We start from the raw sequence: 6,000 nt of genomic DNA, 5'->3' as shown, positions 1-6,000 counted from the left end.
GTAATGTCGGCGAGGTGCGAAACTCTAAACCGCGATCGGGGCCCGATAGCGCGTCTCTTCGCGCCGGATCATGGCGAGAGGAAGCCGCGCAAAGTCTTAAAGACGCTCACCGGCCAGAGAGTGGCGGAATGGTTTACGGCGTTGCAGTAAGCACTGCGAGATAGTGCCTATCCCGATGGTAGCGGTTTGTGTTCCGGAAGACGGTTTACGACCTCGCCAGCTGGGGAAGCTCTTTACGTGCCAGGTGTTAGATCATCCGGTCGGTGGGTGGAGTTAAAACGCGTATGATTTACGATCGAGTTCCGCGGCTTCGATTAATTCCGTCGCGAACGGGCGGGCTGAGGGGGAGAGAAGCGGGGGAGAGGAGGTTCAAGGTCGCCGAGGTAGAGGCGCGCTCGTCGTGGCATCGTCGTGGTCGTTTCGGACGTCGTCCTCGTTATTGTCTCGGTCGTTGCCGTCTAATCATCGTTGTCCACTTTCGCTTTTATGCCTCGTCGACGTAAGATTTCATCACGCGATCTGATTCCAGCGCATCGATATCGAACTGTTTACGGCACGTCCGTAAACCACTCAAGGCTACGCGGTTGTTTACACCGTCCGGGGATCGACGATTCGCGCTCGCTCTTCGCGAAGGGAGAATGTTATCACCTCTTCTCCGTCGCTTCGCGTCTGCACATATCTGAGTTGAGACGCTGCACGCTCGTAGTTATCAGTAACATAAAAATCTATCGCATCTTGCCGTTATACTGAACGTCCTCGGCGCTTTGCAGCGCGTTTCGCCTTCGTGCTCAAGATGCGATAGATGCGACACAAACAGAAGCCCGGCCGTCGGAAATAATTTCATCGATTAAACTTTCGCAGATCCAATCGCTTCACGAGCAACCCCCCCCCCCCCTCGGAGGTATTCTGCCAATGTCGCGGAAGAAAAGAACGAAAAGTGTCGCTCTCAAAGCGCCGAATTTCCCCGGCGTCGCGAGCGTCGGCTTTCCGACGACGAATATCATTCCTACGGCCGATGGCGGACCACTTACAGTGACCTTCTCGAAATTTCACAGCTCATTATGTACCGTAGGAATGCAGCAATATCTTCCCCGACCTCGCCCGCCTTCCGCACACGGCGGGGGCTATCCACCCCCGTCGCCGGTGCGCGGCCTCTTCTTAAAAGAATTTGATATCGAATTCTTTGCTCTTTTGCCCGAGCGGTGGCGCGGGGAGCGCGCAGGGCTAAGAGAAAGAGAGAGAGAGAGAGAGAGAGAGAGAGAGAAGAGGTGGCGCAGGGGCAAATCGCCGAGGCCAGCCGAGAGGAAGAGCGGGTGTGGGGTAGTGCATTATCTCGAAGTTCGACGCGGAACTCACCCTCTCAGTCGGAGTTTCCGTACCGGCGACTGCGAGCCCGCGATTCTCGCCGGGGCTTACCATCAGGTACCGCGGAATTACGCCGACGGATAATAACGTTTTATGCCGATTTTAATACGCGACTTCGTCCTGCCTCCTCCTCCTCCTCCTCCCTCGCCTTACCCCGGCTCACCCGTCCTGCGTCCTGACGGAGTCACTCTGTCGCTCGGTCATGGGATTTCGAATCGACGATTCCGCGATATCATCCCGCCCAAGTCCCCATCCTCTCTTTTTTCACGTCGCCCTTCTTTCCCCTGGTCGGAGCAGCGATCACGGGGACGCGATTTCTCCGGCGGTCGATCGAACGAACGAGCGAACGAGCGCTCCCGGGTATAGGTACCTACCTACCTACCTACCTAGGTAGGTCGGAATGGAGCAGGATCTAATGCGATAATCGCTCTCGATCACGATTCCGCTCGCTGCGGAGGGGGGAGGGGAGGGGGGAGCGGGGGCGTCAAGTCGCGCCTCTGCCCTCCCCCCGAAGCGCCCCCACCTCGCGTTTTCCACGTCATCGGCTTTAAAATGTGTAATAAATTGCCGTCGTAAATCTGCATACCGCTCGCGGACGTTAAGACGAGTATTAAATCCGCCGGGATTTACGCGCGCGCGCGCGCGCGCGGCGTAAAAAAGCGTCAGGATCGCGCGCTCGGTCAGAACGACGCGAGAGCGATCACGCGGCGACGCGATGCGCCCTTTCCCCCCTCCCCCCCCCCTTCTTCCCCCTCGTTCCTTTTTCTTTCTTTTTTTTTGTTGCTCGCGCATTAACGAGCCCGCGATGTTGCTGCATTTTTAATGACAGACCAGACGGTGTTTAACACACGGCGCGGCGGCGGTCGCGTTCGCCGGGCGGGTATTGTGTTTCGCCAATTATCGTAATACCGCCGGGCCGTAAAACGCTTATCTCTCTTTGGCTTTATTATTTCCTTCATTTTTATTCCGTTCGTGGCGCCAAGTCCTCTTCGACGGCGGCGCGACGCTCTTCTTTTTGCAGTTGGCCTTTGACGCATTCGCGGCTGCGATCGTTTTATTCGCGGCGTCGCGCACATTTTTTTCCCTTCTTCGCCACCTCGTGAAATTTGTTTTCGCAGAAGCGCCTGGTGCCTGCCCGCTGGTATTGCAGACAATCCGCCATCATCGACGGATGCTCGATTAAGCGTCGTATTTTCCATAAATCTGCCATCTTTCCTGCTTCGCATCCCGGCAATGACAGGCTCTCTCCCCCACCCAGTTATTAGATACCGGATTAAATTACGCACGAGGAATCTGGGGCAAACTTCAAGTTCGTCGAAACATCCTCGATCCCGATTCCTCCGTCGCGTCGCGACACAGCCACGTAGCCGTTTCTTCGGCGCGTAACGAGGCGCAAGCACGCGGACGCGTCGCGGGCTCCGGTAGTCCCGACGAAAGCCAAAGTTCCGTCGTAAAAGCGGAACTTGCAAAGCACGGCTGATCTCTGGCCGCGCAAGAAGCACTGCCGGCCGTAAAGACCGAGGTGTTTAATAGCGGCGGTTAATTAAATTGAATAATTGGACGTAAACGTCTTGGCGGGTATCGGCCGTTGCCTTCTCCGCTGCCTTCTCTCGGTCTCTCACGTCGGTTTCACGCGGTATCTCTCCCCCTTTCCGATCTCTCTCGCTTCCGTCCCTTCCTCGTCCTTCCTCCGTCCACCGTTCGCGAGCGCTCGAACGCTTGCACGCCGTTCCCTTTACGATCGCTCGCGATTTGCGGTCGACGTGCGGCCGCGCGGACGACGCGCTCGCGAACGAGCAACGAGCGCCTGCGGCGCGAATTATCCGTTAAAATGTTTACGAGTCGCGCAGATTTTTATCGCGGAATTAATTTCTCCGTCCGGAAAGCTCGCGACGTGTCGCCTCGCCTCGCTGCGACGCCGCGGCGCCGATGCGAGCGCGTGAATAATTGCTCGTAGGCGGGATAAATCGCGAGGTGCGCGCGCGCGCGCGCGAGAGAGAGAGAGAGAGTGGTGTTCTCCGGCGATTTATGTGCAAATTCGACGATTACGCGCGAAAGTTTGCGTATCCCGCATTGTTCGTACGCGCGCCCGCACTCGCGAGCGCGGCGGCGGGCTTACAGCACCGAGACGTTGCTTGTAACGGGAAATGTTCCGCGCGCGTTCTCCGCGCTATAGAATGATTATAAAGTTATAAACCGAGGGGTTGCGCGCGCGCTCCGGCGAGCTTAACGATTAGCAAAATAAACTTCGGCGCGGGCGCGCGAGGGGGAACGGAAAGCTGCAACACCGAGATAACGTTAAGTTTCATGAGTCTCATTCTTTTATTAAGCGTCGATCAATTTCGAGTCCCGCGGGGATTACGCGTCTCGGAGAGATCGCGAGAGACGGCAACACGCGCTGCCGTCGCGTTGCGGTCGCCGCCGCGTCTCTCGCAAAGAGACGAGAGTTCTCTCCTGCGAAGCTCGATCGATCGATCGATCGATCGGAGATCTCCGCGGATTTCGTTAGCGGAAACTCGCGCTTATTAAGTGGTTTATGCGCGAGCGCCTTGTATTCAAACGTGTTCCCCTTAATGAAGCCGAACGGCAACGCATAAATTATCCTATCGCACGATCCTCGTACCTCCGGCGTTATTTCGCTTCCTCCTCCTCGCTCCCCCCGCTCATTTCCACCCTCCCTCCAGACCGCGTCGTTCTTTTCCGGCCTGGTTTAATGTTCCACGGTGTTCATCGGGGTTTACGACCGTTGGCGGTGTTTGATCGCATTACCGCGTAAGTTGCGGTCAGGGTCGGCGGGTGAAGGAGGCATGGGGGGGAGAGAGAGAGAGAGAGAGAGACACGTAGGATGCACCCATAAAAATCTTTATGGCACGAGATTTTCTTGCGTAACTAACTCGCACGACCCGCGCACGGCGGCGCGGTGTTTCGATAACGCGCTCGTCTTGGCGCGCTCGCACGAACTTTGCACGGCGAGCGCGATTACGTGTTATTAAAAAACTTTGCTCCCGGGCAATCAAACTAATTGCGCGATTATGCACGAATGGGCTCGCTTATTAGGCAACTTTCGGCATAATTCATTAGCGGCTCAGGCCCCAACGGGGAGGCAGGCGCGCCGCCGCGCGCCGTTTCTCGCGGCACGGATCTCCCGTCTTTCATGCTCGCGAGACACTCAGATGTGGATATAGACGGTGTAATTACGGTGCGCGAGTAATTGGGCCGCGAGTCCGCGGTCTTTTTCGCTACGCTTTTACGCATATATACACACGCGCATACGTTCGATCCTTTTGATCGCGTTTCAAGCGCGTTATCGCATTTTCGCTCGAACGGCTCTTTCGGCCGCCGCGCCGCTCCGCGAGCGACTCTCTATGCTTCTTATCGCCGGCATTAACCGATATCTCAAGTCGCCCATGATGCGTATGTTTATCTTTATAATCGCACCGTCGACATGCGTTATCTGCGCTCGTCTGCGCGCAGTAACTGCCGCGTACCGTTAATTGATCGAGCTTGCACAGTCGCACACGCGACCGGCGCGCGAGCTTTCTGATATCTGCTGACGTTATCACTTGCTCTCTCCCCGGTTGTCGGACGTTGCTCCCCCCCCTCTCTCTCTCTCTCTCTCTCTCTCTCTCTCTCTGTTGCCGCTCTCAGCTCGTCCTGTACGTCGGATTTTACGAGCGGCCGCAATCTTCGGCGGCATTACCGCGCGCGCAGAACGAGAAGTTGCGGTCAGGGCCGACGAGAGCGCGCGAGAGACCGCCGCTGGTAGCGGCACGTCGCCGTAAAAATCCTCACGGACCGCGACTGATCTGCCCGTTCACGACGTGCGGCCAGCACGTTGCATACATGGACGTGCCGCGGCGGCGAGCCTTGCTCGCTGTGCACGTTAATGAAAGTAACGTGATCGCTGGCGTGCCTCGGAATGGGAATCGTTAGCCGCGAGATTCCCTCGTGCGTCAGCGAGCCCCGCCGAATTTGCAGCAAGCGGCCGCGCTTGTAAACCGCGTGTTCTCGGCTTCGCCGAGGGAGAAAGAGGGAGGGAGGGAGGGAGGAAGGAGGGAGGCGTATCCGCGACTCGTTCGAGCAGCGTCGAACTCTGCTGCTGCGCTGATGACGGAGCAGACACGATGATCGCCGCGGCGGCGGCGGCAGCCGGCTTGTCGAGACGCGCGATACGAGGCAAATACATATCGCGGTTTAAATTGAGATATCAGCGCGAGAGGGCGCCGTTACCGCCGGCTTACATTGTTTCGGTATGAGCATCGATAAAGCGAGCGTCAATAGCGCCGCATTCCGACGGGAAACGATTACCGCGGCCCGGTGGTGGTGCCGGCCGCGCCATCGGCGGGAAATCGCCGATGGTAAATGTATGTTAGTAAATCGGCGCACGTAGCGGCGCACATTATAGTCTCCAATGCTCCAGATAGATATCGCCCGGGAAAATAGCCGTCTCGTCGTCGAGGCTCGCAGCTCGCGCTATCTAATCTTCGACACGGAAAATCAGAGTAGCGCTTCTTTACGAGCCGCCGCCGTAACGAAACGTCTCCGTCTCCGTCTCCGTCTCCGCTCTTCCTTCTCGCCGCCGTCCTCGCGCGCGACTCTCGCGATAGCGAGATGGTTTAAGAATGATAATACAGT

General features: G+C 57.3%; 1 protein-coding gene across 3 annotated transcripts in view; it reads left to right on the top strand.

Annotated features, from left to right (window-relative positions):
* LOC105180951 (Krueppel-like factor 6) overlaps positions 1-6,000 on the top strand; it is a 337,265-nt gene that overhangs the window by 287,811 nt on the left and 43,454 nt on the right. The window lies entirely within an intron of this gene.

This window comes from Harpegnathos saltator, unplaced genomic scaffold (assembly GCF_003227715.2).
Source record: "Harpegnathos saltator strain DR-91 unplaced genomic scaffold, Hsal_v8.6 scaffold785, whole genome shotgun sequence".
In the NCBI taxonomy this organism is placed as follows: Eukaryota; Metazoa; Arthropoda; class Insecta; order Hymenoptera; family Formicidae; genus Harpegnathos; species Harpegnathos saltator.
The sequence above is the reverse complement of the archived record's forward strand: the minus strand, read 5'-3'. Positions and strand labels throughout refer to the sequence as shown.